We start from the raw sequence: 14,241 nt of genomic DNA, 5'->3' as shown, positions 1-14,241 counted from the left end.
TCAAAAACTTGGTATTGTCGTTCCATTAATTAGTGTATTATTGGTTGAATATTCATTTTTATTATTTTTGTGTTTTTTGAATATTTATTAGTTTAATTTGTAATATGGATAAATTAAGAAAAATTGGTAAAAGTATTAGAAATTTGTGTCCCGAAAGTGGTAGTAAAAAAATAAATTGTTGCAGTTCCGGTAGCAATAGTTCAAGTACTAGATATATACGTGTGCTTCTGGTATTAATTAGCGAATCGTTTGAGAATGAAATATGTGTAGGTGCTCACGATATGAATTTTTTAGAAGCTCAAAAAAATTATGATATAGAAAAAAGAATGAAGTAGTCGCGGTTGATTTAATTGTAGATAATGATAATATTGATGATACACCCGAAGTTGGTAATGTTAATGTTAGATATAAATCGATTAATCTTCCTCCCCGCCCCCTGTAAAATCTCGTAGAAGAACTAGTATTGTATGAAATTTTTTTATGAAAATAGAAGGAGAAACTATGGCCCAACACACTATTTGTGAATTAGTATATGAGCATAAGATTGGAGGTAATAAAGGGAGTAGGGTGCGTTGATGAGACATACAAATACACTTAATAGAGCTAGCTGCGGCACAAGGTGGTAGGACTGTTAGTGGGCCAACTCAAAGTAGATTGAACCCAACAACCGATCAATTAGTTTGGAATTATAATAAAATAAAGAATTAGGAAGAATTAGCCAAAATGATAGTCGTGGGTTGTTTGCCTTTCTCTTTTGCTTCTTCTAATGCTTTTATTCATTATATTCAAGCAATTTATAATTCTATATTTATAGGTATTTCTTGAAGTACTTCTCGATCTGATATTTTTAAACTCCACGCACCATATATTTAGTATCAGCATTATCAAAAAAATATTTCATGTAGAGTTGCTCTAACTTTTGATCTTGGTTGTGTTGCTAATAAAAATGATTATTTAACAATCACTTGTCATTGGATAGATAGTAATGTTGTTATGCAAAAATATATTTTAGCATTTTTGTATGATGAAGATCGTAGACACACAGGAAGATTTATTTCTAAATCTATTTCTACAATTGTAAAATATTATGGTATTGAAAGAAAAGTATTATGTATATCTTTTGATAATGCATCTAATAACAAGACTGTTGTTGAGTTGTTAAAAGTTAAACTTTCTCCGCCTTTATCCAAAATATTTCATGTTAAGTGTGCTTGTCATATATATAATTTAATCGTAAGAGATGGTCATGAATTTTTTGAGCTTTATATTGAAAAAATTAGGCTTGTTGTTCGATTTATTCAAGAAAATCATTGAAAAATTAGAATGAGAGAATTTAAAAGTAAATGTGAACAGAATGGGCTTAGACCGATATTAATGTCTAAAGAATGTGATACTAGATGGAATGCTACTTATAATTATTTACGAACTTGTCTTATTTATAAAGTCCCTATTACAATTACTTTTAATCAATATTCTGGTTCTTTTTCTGAGTGTATGTTATATGATTATGATTGGGCTGCAATGGCTAATCTTGTTAAATTTTTGAAAAAAATTTATGTAGCTACGGTTGAATTTTCTGGTGCTTATTATCGTACTGTTTGTAATATTTTAGCTTATTTAGACGACATTTCTTATTTGCTTAATGAATGTAAGAAAAAAAAAGTTACAAATAAGTTATTAATGTAATGATTGCTAATTTTTTTTACAAAAAAATTATCCGCTTTTCCCAGTTTACTTGATTGGTGCTATAATAAATCCATGTATGAAATTTAATACTATATCGAAATTTATTTTTGGTATTTATAGAGCTTTATATATACAACCTAAAGAATAACTCATTTTGTTTACGGTTATGGGTGATGCGAATAGTTACATGTATGCATTATACAATCATTATGTTGATTTACTTGATGATGTTGTACCGACACATATCACTCCACTCCCACCCCCAAGCTCTCGAGGAACCATCATATTCTAAAAATTAGGCATATAGTAGTTATCCTGATTACTTTTTTATTCAAATTTTTGAAACAGGGTGCCGCCTTCAACACATAAAATCATTTCTCGAGAAGAGCTTAAGTCTTATCTTAGACAGTCGGTAGAGGATCGTAGAGTAAGGATCAACAATATGGATTGGTGGAAGGAAAATGAAAGACAATATCCTATACTTTCAAAATTAGCTAGAGATATATTGAATGTTCTAATGTCAACCATTGCATCAGAGACACTTTTGGTCAGGGACGACGACAACTTGGAGACAACCGACAATCAATGGAAGGCAATGCTATGAATGTTCTAGTTTGTCTTAGAGACTAGATTACAGTGGAACGAAGAAATCAAGAAATTGAGATGGAGCCGAGGGAGGAACAAAATCTTGAAGAAATTATGACTTCTAGGGCGAACTCAACGCAATCAAGTCTATTGCATGGCTTTGGCCCCATTGATTTTGACTGTCCTCAAGCAGTTTCCGTTAATATTAACATGCATGAGTTGAGAAAAATGATGCAAAATTTATAGAATTGTCAATAAAATAAAATACAAGATTCATTCACTCCTTACATATTCTTTTCATTTAAATTGAATGTCTAATTTGAATTAAATACTTTTAATATATTACTATCAAACATTACATAAAGTCATAAACTTAACAAACATATACATATAATGAAAAAAGTGTTAGCAAATATTACTTAGACAACTAGTATTGACATATAAAATACTGTATAAATTTATCCTTTAAGTAGTGTATGTAAATTTTTGAATATATGTTCAAGACTTCAAGTATTATTATATTTAATATACATTGTATGTATATATGTTTGTATATTCTCTAAAGTATTATAATATGTAATGTATATATGTTTCAAGTGGTATTTTAAGTAGTATATATTGTATATATATGTGTATATATTTTCTATAGACTAAAGTAGTATATATGAATGTATATATGTGTATATGTTTTCTAAAGTAGTATATATGTAATGTATATATTTTGTATGTATAATGTATCAAGAAGTATTTTAAATAGTATATATTGTATATATATGTGTATATATTTTCTATAGACTAAAGTAGTATATATTTAATGTATACATATGTATATGTTTTCTAAATTAGTATATATTTTATTATATATATGTTGTATGTATATTGTTTCAAGTAGTATTTTAAGTAGTATATATTGTATGTATATATGTGTATATATTTTCAATAGGATAAAGTAGTATATATTTAATGTATACATGTTTATATATTTTCTAAAGTAGTATATTTGTAATGTATATATGTTGTATGTATAATGTTTCAACTTTCAAGTAGTATTTTAAGTAGTATATATTGAACGTATATTATTTCTAGAAGTATTGTCACCTAAATGTATGTATATTGTATGTATTTTTCTAATGTTCTATAATATATAACGTACATAAGTTGTATGTATATTATTTCACTTAGTATTTAAACTCATAGATATTGAATGTACTTATGTGATTGTATTTCTTAAAGTAGAAATTGAATGTAGTACATGTATGTTTACTAAAATAATATAATATGTAATGTACACATGTTATACGTTTTAATTTTTAACGTATTTAATAGTATATATATGTGTGTATATATAGTATATACTGAAAAAATCACGAAGATTTAAATTTAATTTAATATTTCTTTTAACATCAAGGACCGGTAACTAGCCTATTACTCGAACTGGTCGGGTTGAACCGATCAAGACTGGTTAAAATCGGTAGTAATGCTACATGGGCTGGTCATAGGTTGTTAGGCCAATTTATATTGTTGGGCCTGGTACGTATCAGCCCATTAAGAATTGGGATCGGACCAGACTGACCCACAGATAGGGTAAAGTAATTGGGCTTGTACCGATTTGGGCAGGACCAACCCGATTAACGGGTTTAGGTTTCCCATTTTAGAATATGTCCCTGCAAAGAGGGACCTAATTCTCTCAGTTGATCTAGCCAATGATCGGTTCGGTAATTCGGTAATCGATAAATTAAATTTTGATTCGGTACGAAATTCGGTATTATCATATTAAAGTTGGACATGCTTATTGTGATCCTATTTGGTGATAATAGTGGTGATTTCCAACCAACGTTTTGAGAAAAAATCAATTTTGTATGCTAGTTTTGCACCTCTGAATACACAGTTTTACACCAGAATAAATCAATTTTGTTTGGTCTTGTTACAAGTTGATATGTGTGGCTCAATTAATGAAACACCTTAAAACCTATGTTATTGTAATTTGATCCAGCTCCAAGAAGAGGAGAACTGGATGTAACACGAATAACATTTACATCAAATTGGATGTAACATGAACTGGATGTAAATGTGATGCAAAGTCATAATATTACTTCTTTAAATATGATGGAGAGCAATCTATGTTATGTTGTCTGCCAAGTGTTGAGTTTTTCGATAATTTCCATCTGCTGTTGACATGTGAACACAAGGATTAAGAAGGCTTGACCAAGTCCCCTTGGTTAAAGCCATATTCCGACCTATGTTAGGAATATTAGAGTTGGGCAAGTGCAGTCAGCAATGGTGTTATGTATCATGTCATGAAGACTTCTTTTCTGTTGTTCCCTTCTACGCCCTGATTTTCATTCTTAGCGTGATATTTTCGTCAACAGTTGTCATATGTTGGTTGCAAGGAAGTCTGCTGTGTAAAGTTAAGAGTCTACTTTATGTGTATGTTTAATAGTTCAAAGTTTACTTGAGCAATATTCACACAAGTATGTGGCCTTTGGAGTGTGAACTAGGTATGTGGCCTATGGGTCACTTAACTATTATTGGATATTCGAGAAATATCAAATACCAAACGGTAGTAATATTTTTTACCAATTCCGAACCCAAATATCGTAATTTTAAAATTTTACTCCCAAATACCATCCAAATACCAAATTACCGAATACCAATTACTAAATTTTTTGATTTGATACGGTAATTCGAATTCTGATATTTTATGTCCACCCCTAGCTACTAGTAGGGAGCCTGATGTGCTTACATAACCACAAGAAGAATTTAATTTTATTAGGATAATGTAGTTGGCAAAAGACAGGTTATTTCTTATATTTTTTAGTTATTCTATTAATTCTTTTATATTTTTATCTTGACTGTCTTGTTCTTCTTTCTTTATCTTTTGTTTTATTTTATTATTTAAAAATTAATATCTTAGTCGTACAGTGTTAGCAAAAGGATGTCAATGAATTAGTCTTTATATATCAAATGTTAGGCTATTCTTTTATTTTCTAGTTTCTACATTTTAATAAGTGAAGTTTTGGCAGTCCAACGAAGGGTATATTTCACATTTCAATTGTATGAACATAGTTGAATTCAATTCTACAAAGAGTTATTTGAGATGTACTTTTATTGGGAGGAACACAACTCATGGATGCATATATATGTATTATACGTGTCACCTTCTCTAGCAATTTTTTTCAGAGTTTGCTTTGTTTGTATTATCACTTCTTCTTATCTTTCTCCGAGGAGAAATTACAAATTTCATCCAAACTTTTTAATCAGTGAAGCTTTGATAGTCCAAAGAAGGGTATATTTAACATTTCAATTGTATGAATATAGTTGAATTCAATTGTCCAAAGAATTATTTGAGATGTACTTTTATTGGGAGGAACACAACTCATACACGTGTATTATACGTGTCACCTTCTCTATCTAATTTTTAAAAAATTTGCTTTATTTATATTATCACTTTTTCAGCTTTCTGAAGCGGAACCACAAATTTCAACTAGAAAAAAAGGTTTCAAGCGGAACCATAAATTATCTCGCTTATACTTGATTTCTCTGCTTTGATTCGACTTTGTCTTCAGTGTTGAAGTATTAACTTGTAAGTTTTTCTTCTTCTTTCTTTAACTTTTCTAGACTTTTTCTTCTTCAATGTATCCAATTCTTAAAGATGGAACTACAATGATAGCTTTTTCTTCCATTTAAAGCATTTTTGGGTTTGTATATCAGCAATTGTATCTTATTTGCCAATGCATGTTTGAAAATAAAAAATAATTACATATATCAGTTTGGATATTTGAAGAATCAAAATCAAGTTTTTCTCGATAATTAAATCTAATGAACATATTTCCTCCTCAAAGTTATAATACTGGCAACAAATTATATGATTTAATTATTAATGACGCTATATTCTTTTTCTCTTAATCGATAACAAATGTCCATTTAATTGCTTACCCAAATCTGATTATGCGCGAGTGAATTTTTGAGGTTTGGAGTTTATTTTACATAATGGGTTGCCTTATAAATGTGTTCTCTCAGTTTTTTTGGCAGGTGGTTCGTCAAAGTAAATTCTTTTTCTGTGCTTTTTCTATTTTTGGCCTTGAGTACTTTGAGTAACATAATATTCATTTTACTAAGTTAGCATTATAATAACATTGTACACAATATGCATGTAAGGTACTTGATAATATGCCTGAAATGACTCAATTGGTTATTGTAGATGTTTTTTTTTTTTTTTTTTCGGCAGGTGATTCGTCAAAGTAAATTCTTTTTCTGTGCTTTTTCTATTTTTGGCCTTAGTACTTTGAGTAACATAATATTCATTTTACTAAGTTAGCAATATAATAACATTGTGCACAATATGCATGTAAGGTATTTGATAATATGCCTGAAATGACTCAAATAGTTATTGTAGATGTTTTTTTCCACGTCCTACAATAGATTCACTTCTCATCTGGAATTCAAAGGGTGCATCTTTTTTACTTCTAATGGTCACTATTGATATGCATATATGCGACATTCATGATTGATGCATTCTATTTGCATGGATATGGATTTTCGTTGCACTCTTGATATTATTTGTTAAATACTTTTGTCTTAACAAAAAAGACTAGATATTTAAATTATAGAGTACTCAAAAAAGAAATGACCAAAGTTTAAGATAACTGGATATGAAAAAGTGATGTTTGATTTATGCCTTTAATGTTTGACATAGTACTAGCTTTCTCTCAAATTTCACATGTATTCTCCCATTAAAATTAAAGTATGATATTTCGTTTATGCCTTTAGCAATGAAGATCGTTAAGTTCAGGGTGACTTTTTAATCATAGATTCATGTTCTTGCTCGCTTTGGCATTCGTTATGGGATTCATAGCTATAACTTTATTAATGCATAGATATATGCAGTAGGAATTTCTTCACAGTACAGATTGTTACAAGATAGACTGATGAATTTTTTACTTCAGATTTAATGACACGAATTGTCAAAGATTATAATTAATATGTGATACGCAATCTGGAGTGATGATATTCAAGAAAGCATCTTGGTCTAAGTTACATAAAGGTATGTATATTCTTTAATGTTTAAATTGGATAGTGTCAATAGTTTATATCTCTTCGAAATCAAAAGTAACTTTTCTTTAAGAATGTAATGAATAGAAGTGTTTTAATTGAATAATATAGATTTTTTGCTAGCATTTTCTTTACATTTAATTTGATTGTTCTCTTTGTTGGGTATTAACTTTATTATTTTCTTTTTTAGATAAAAAACTGAGAATGAATAGGATTTTGAACAAGTTGCATGAGAGAGCAAATTAACAACAAGAGAAAGTGAAGGAGAACGTGTACTTTTCTTCATTTCGAACATGAGCTTTCAAAATGCTCTAAGGGAGTATGAACTCGAGATTCCACTTGAACTGGTATCTCTCCTATCTTCTATATTTTCACTTTCTTTCTGGTGATACAACTTGTGTTTGAGGTTATAACTTTGATGTTCTTTGCAAAATCAAGTATTATATGATGTAGGCAACTTGATATATCTCCTCCTGTCTCTTCACCAAGCAGAAGAAAAGCTTGTTTGGATTCTTAAAAGCCTTAACTCTCATTTAGATTTTTACCGTTTAAGAAAAAATTAGTAACTGAAATCTTTATTTTTTTAGTTATATTGGGTCATCTTCGTTTGTTTTTTAATTTTTTAAAATGTTTATATTAGGTCATTAATTTTTTCAGAAGCTATTTAGTTTCAAAAAAATATTTCTAGAGGCTACTATCGTTCATTCTCTCCTTTCCTTCTCGCTCTTTTCATTTGCCATCAACGAATTCCAGTTTCTTAGTTTCAAAGTTTTGATAACACACCCTATACGTGTGAATTAATTACCCTTTTCTTTTCATATGCTGAAAGGTTGATGGACATATGAATGTGATATGATAAAAAGTATTATTCAGTATCTAATGATAAACTAAATGATATCAATCTGCTATATTTTTTCCCACACTCAATTGAGAAAAGCATAATTGCTTCTTCATGATTAGGCAATTTAAGCCGATATCCTCTATTTTATAAAAATGGTTATTATATTTTCTCAGTCTCACAGCCTACCTACTAAATAGTAACTACTATATTATAATTTCGAGGTCAGGAGAGTTAAAAAATAATCTAGAAGTAAACTTTGTAAAGACAACTTTCTGTGTCTTAGAGCTTCTGAGATTGACAAAAAGAACTTAGTTCTTCTCAGGAGTAGTGATAGTTTAAATGATAAGGAGAAAAAAAAAATTAAAAGAAAAATATAATGATTCTTCTACAATCGAGAACTCTTTCGTGGAAAAAGATGAATACAGTATTTTAACTGAGTTCATTATTTCATCGACAATTTAGTGGCAGACATACAAGGAAAATAATCCTATTCAACTCTACCTCTCGAGATGGATTCATAAGAATATAATTTCTTGATGATCATTTATTATTTCACTCCTAGAAGTGAGCTAAGTCATACTTTGTATCTACTGTCAAAAGATTCGTTTTAACTTATAAATTCTCCCATTTATATTACATATATTGTCCCTGGACATGCAGAAACATGAGCAATTATCCTGTGTCCACAATTTAGACTGACAATTTTAATTGTTATTCTATGAATTGAGTTACCGAGTATTATATTTCTCGACCTAGCAACTGTTGTATTTAGACTTGGTTGATGCAGGTGTTTAATGAACTACAATAAGATATGTTGGATGCTTTCTTGGATGATTTTTCAGACCGTCCATCCACTTCAAAACACTATATGTAATACTTCGATGGACAATTTTCTAAACCTTCCTTTGCCGGATTAAACTGATGCGATGCTGGTAACATAAAGAACAAGTTCTAAATGAGGATTACTTTTAAACTATAGTAGTAGTTTGGTTCAATTGTGTATAAATTTGAACAACCTTGCAAAGCAAACGAAGAATTTGATGAAGGATGTTTGATGAAATCAAGAATCTGTGTATAAAGATGTGATTGTTGGAGAAGAGCTTGCAATCAAGAAAATGAAGTGGAATGTCCTTGAACTCAGAATCCCACACAAAGTGAATTTTGTACTCAAATTTCCATAACATTAGATATCCACTCAACAGTGGATTTTTATGCTATCTAACTTTGCAGGCTCTCTTTTTTTCTTTACAAGATTGCACTGATTTTTCTTTTCTCTTTGGCTTGGTAAACCCTAGACCTCCAAACCTTCCCTCCCCAGAACAACAATGCTTCCTTTCCCTTCACTATTCGAACTCCAAACCTTTTGGTTGGAAATGAGATGCTCTTACAACTAGAGTACTTCCTTCTATTGTTGCAATTTGTACTTACTGATTAAAAGAGGGTGGTCCTCTTTTTAAATATTTTTAGCTGTGGTACGTGTAAATTTGTTATACTATGATGATTACACTTGCTCTATATTAAAGTTTTTGTCACTGCAGGGTTATATATAAATGCTTACATATGTTTCTGTCTAATCTTGTTACAATTTGGAACTTCAATATTGTCTTTCATATTTTTTGAGACAAGTGTTTTATACCAATGATATCTGATAAGTGATTTTAAACCGTATAATTCAGACTTTGCAGGTTACCTCCTACCAGGAAAAAATTTGAAGCTTTTATTCTCAATGATTTCTTCAGTCATATGTATTTAAAGGAAAAAAATTGATTTTAGATGGATGCTGACATTAGAAGATATTAGTTGTCTAATAATTATCCCGATTGTGTAATTGTAACTAAAGGAATATCAGTGCCTTTTGTTTGTGTAATTGTAACTAAAGGAATATCAATACCTTTTGTCCATCAGTTACAAAAGTTACTTTATCTATATTACCAAGTGTTAAAGTTTAGTATGATAAAAAGATCAACCTAATGCACTAAAGCTCCTGTTATGTGCAGAATTTGAAAAGGGTTTCACCACAAGGCTCCTGTTATGTGCAGAATCTGAAAAGGGTCTCACCACAAGGTGCATTGTACGCTAGATTCTGTTTCCAAGTTGCAGCTTAGCATAATGATCTTGTAATAATACACTTCATACACATAGCCATATTGAGCATGCGGCCATGCATAGCACGGTCTATTATAAATAAAAGCGAAATTCTCCAACCTTAATGTTCCGCTACGAAATCCTTCTATCATACCATAATCTCTCTCTCTGTAGGAACCTTACCCGAGTGCACCCACCACAATGTTCCTACCACAACGTCTTTAGATGTAGAAAACTTACTAGAGTTAGTTCGATAAGACATCTTTCCTTGGGAGCTATCCCGAAGTACATAACCTCACATTCCAAAACTTTGAAAGAAAAAGAATGAAGGAAAGTTCCCGTTTCCTTATGAGGAGGGGGCTACCTTAGGAATATTCTTAATCCACACCTTTAGAAAAGACTACATGGCCGCAAGGGAGTGAAAGAAGACATCTTTGCTTAGGAGATATTCCAAAGTTCATAAACTCACATTCCAAAACTTTAACTACAAAAGAAGGAAGGAAAGTTCCCTTCTCCTTATAAGGAGGGGTCTGCCTTATGAATATTATTACTCCACACCTTCAAAAAAGACTACAAGGCCTTATGGAGTGAAAGATCTATATAAGCCAACATGTAAGAACTTTGAAGATTTCAACGTTTGAATTGTCAAAAAAAAAGGTCTACTCGATGAAGAAAGAGAAAAATTGGTTTGTAAATTTTAGGTTAAAGCGAGCGGAAAGGATTTGAAATAGGACTCAAACATCTGAATAGCAAAACCAAACCCTGCTATCTTACCACTTGGCCAAAAGAGAGAAGGAACTAACCATCTCCCTCTCTTAGCATTTCTTGAACATCTATTTTCTTTTGCTTTCACGCAGAACATTGTTACTTCTTAAGTCATTAGTTTTGATGATTGACAAAATTATATGTAAATTGTATGTTGGGACCTGTTTCTGGAGATTTTGTGATGACAAAACTGCTAAATTAGGAAATAGGTTGGTCTCACCTGTCACTATCACATGGTCAACAGTCACAGCTGACACAAAGTACAAATATTGATGGGAAAAGCTGTTGCCACTGTTTTACCTCAACCAATGGGATCTCTCCTAGGTTTTCTTGTGTTACACTATATATTGCTCATATTCCTCAATAAGAAAATCAACACTTCCATATTTTTACAAAAAAATATCTTTCTGAAGTTGTGAATCAAAGACTGGAGTGTGCAATAGGGAACTGATTTTTTATCGAGTTGTATCCTTATTTCCTTGTTGTACTTGAGTCTTTATATATTGGTCTTAAATATTTGCCTATATTTACTTATAATTGTAGTAGGTGTTGAGGTGCAAAGATTCCTATGTAATCATCTAGGGTTAGGTAATTGTTCAAGCTAGATTTAACTTGTGGAGTCCAGTTAGAGTTAGCTGGAGGTTGTAGCAGTAGAGGTACTGCTTGTGTTTCTTTGTAATAGAGTTGTTGCTAGAAAACAAAGTATTAAGAGGTTAATCCTTGGAGTCTGTATTCAAGAAGTTTCTTGAGTATAGTGGAGCTTAGAAATCCTGAAGGTAGGCTGTGGTTTTTCTTCCTTGAGTAAGGAATTTCCACGTAAAAACCTTGTGTCTTCTATTTACTTTATTTCTGTACTTCTTACATTATATATCTCCTAGTTCTTGTTGTGTGAGTGTATCTAGGAACAGGTTCCCGAGTTGAGGAGCAATCCACTGCAACCCTTCATTTGGTAGCAGAGTAGGTCTTCCTTAATAAGGCTAACACCTTAGAAGGATCCTGAGAAATGGTAGCTCCTCCAAATCTAGAAGAAGGAAAGTCAACCACCAGACCCCCAAGATTCAATGAAGAATACTATGGGTAGTGGAAGACAAGAATGCATGACTTCATCATGGCTGAAGATTGTGAGCTATGGGATATCATAGAGGATGATACCTTTGTTCCAACAAAGCCAGTGAAGATTGGTGATGTAACTTCACAAGTTCCAAAAACAAGTATTTTGATGATACTGACAGAAAAAAAAAAGGAACTATAAGGCCAAGAAGTCCTTGTGTGTGGTATTGGTCCTGATGAGTACAATAGGATCACTACCTGTCAAACTTCTAAAGAGATCTGGGATTGCATCCAGAAAATCCATAAGGGAAATATTCAAGTAAAGTAGTCAAAAGTGGATATATTGACACAACAATATGAGAAGGGGAGTCCATACAAGAGACGCACACAAGGTTCAATACAATTACTAATGAACTGTTTTATCTTGGTGAGATCATTCCAACTCATAAACAAGTTAGGAAATTCTTGAGCATCTTTCCAAAGAGATGGAAAAGCAAAGTTGATATCACCACTGAAGCTAGGGATCTGATAAAATGCAAATAGATGAGCTCATTGGGAATCTCAAAACCTATGAGATGTTGAAGAAGCTTGGAAAGTAAAGGATTGGGCCTTAGGTTGAAAAAGATTTGGTCTTTAGGGCTGCAAAAGAATCTATGAGGGCTAAAGATGAATAGATAAACCTATATTACAAAGAGGGTTCTCAAAGCCTTGAGGAAGTCAGGGGCCTTTCCTAAAAAAAGAGATTCCAACAGGATCTTAAGGAAAGGAAATGGAAATGACACCTGTCACAAATATGACCAGCTTGGTCACTATATTAAAGATTTCCCTATGCATAATATTGAATACAAGGAATATGATAAATAAAAAGAGAAGGATCGGGTTCATGTAAGGCTTAACAAGAAGGCTGAAGTAGATAAGGCTGTCAATCAAGTGTTGACAACTTGTTGGTGCGACTCCTCAATTGATTTAGAACAAGAAGAATAAACTTTCAAGATGGTAATGGAAGATGAAGTATCAGTATTTGACTCATTTTTTCTCTAATGGAAGATACTGATAATGAGAAGGATAAACCGATCACTCTCCTTGATATCAAGGAAAATTCGAAGGACTACTCCTTGAGTAAGTTAAAATCTCTTGCCTCTGTATTGATTGAACCTCTGAATGATCTTGATAGAGACAAGGAAAATATGAAGGAGGCCTTGGAAAAATGCGAGGAAGAAGTAATTGAAATGAGTGTTCAAGTGGCTGAATTCATAAATAAAAAGAGAAGATTGAAGGGAGAACTGGCAAAATGTGAAGAAAAAATAGTGGAACTGAATATGCAAGTGGATAAAAATCTAGCCACCTGTAAGACTCTTTCCTGTGAAAATGATCTACTAAATAAGAGAGTAGATAAAATCTCAAAGTAGGAGTCTAAGGGTAAAGATGAAGGGAGTAGAATACAGTTTCAGCTATAAGAAGAGTTGACTAATGTCAAGGTTGACCTGATTGCCTCATTTGATAGAAACTCTAGCCTTGATGAGGAACTAACTAGGGTGAAGATTGAACTTGATAAAGATCTAAAGTGGACTACCTCCTCACAAGCAATGACAAACCTTGCCAGTCAAGAATCTAGTAACATAAAGGGTTTTGGATACAACAATGAAGAAGATGGATCTAGCATCTCAATTATACATGCAAGGAGAAAAAATGATGTCTCGTATACCTATTGTGAAAAGGATGGACACTCTAAGGACATGTGCTCTTTCAAAACTGCAGAAAGGGAGAAAAAAAGCTCCATAGCACTCAAAAAGAGGAAACAAAGACTGCTTAACTGTACAATGAAAAGCCAAATCTTTTCTTTGTCACCTTTTTGGGAACTCAGACTCAAATGGGTTCCCAAAGCTGATAAGTAATTGATGACGCATGGAAAGGAAAGATGGAGCAACCGATGATAATAATGGTTGCTCGGAGCACTTGTTTGAAAATATAAAGATCACCCCTTATTGAAAGGACCTTAGGGAGACATGTCTCCTTGGTGATGGAATTAAATAATAGAGTATGATTGATGTTGGTGCTGCTATAGATAAATTGGAAAAAGGGATTATCTCAAGTTATGAAGGAATCCTCGACAATAGGGAATAGGTCGAGTGACACAAGAAGGGGTAGAGCGAACGAAATCTTGTGGATGCAGGAGA

The 14,241-nt window shown here is 31.9% G+C and overlaps 1 long non-coding RNA gene across 3 annotated transcripts; it reads left to right on the top strand.

Moving 5' to 3' along the window:
* Positions 1 to 5,390: 5,390 nt before the first annotated feature.
* Positions 5,391 to 9,679, top strand: LOC107842391. 3 transcript variants are annotated; one of them, XR_001665730.2, is made up of 4 exons: positions 5,391 to 5,854; positions 7,218 to 7,315; positions 7,514 to 7,670; positions 8,952 to 9,679. It is a non-coding gene; the product is annotated as an uncharacterized LOC107842391 (long non-coding RNA). The 3 variants fall into 3 exon arrangements; XR_001665731.2 differs by having other exon boundaries at positions 5,700 to 5,854; positions 8,937 to 9,679; XR_001665729.2 differs by having other exon boundaries at positions 5,700 to 5,854; positions 7,514 to 9,679.
* The last annotated feature ends 4,562 nt before the right edge of the window (positions 9,680 to 14,241 follow it).

The sequence above is a fragment of the Capsicum annuum genome, chromosome 9 (assembly GCF_002878395.1).
Source record: "Capsicum annuum cultivar UCD-10X-F1 chromosome 9, UCD10Xv1.1, whole genome shotgun sequence".
NCBI classification, from domain to species: domain Eukaryota; kingdom Viridiplantae; phylum Streptophyta; class Magnoliopsida; order Solanales; family Solanaceae; genus Capsicum; species Capsicum annuum.
This window is presented reverse-complemented; position numbering and strand designations above follow the sequence as displayed.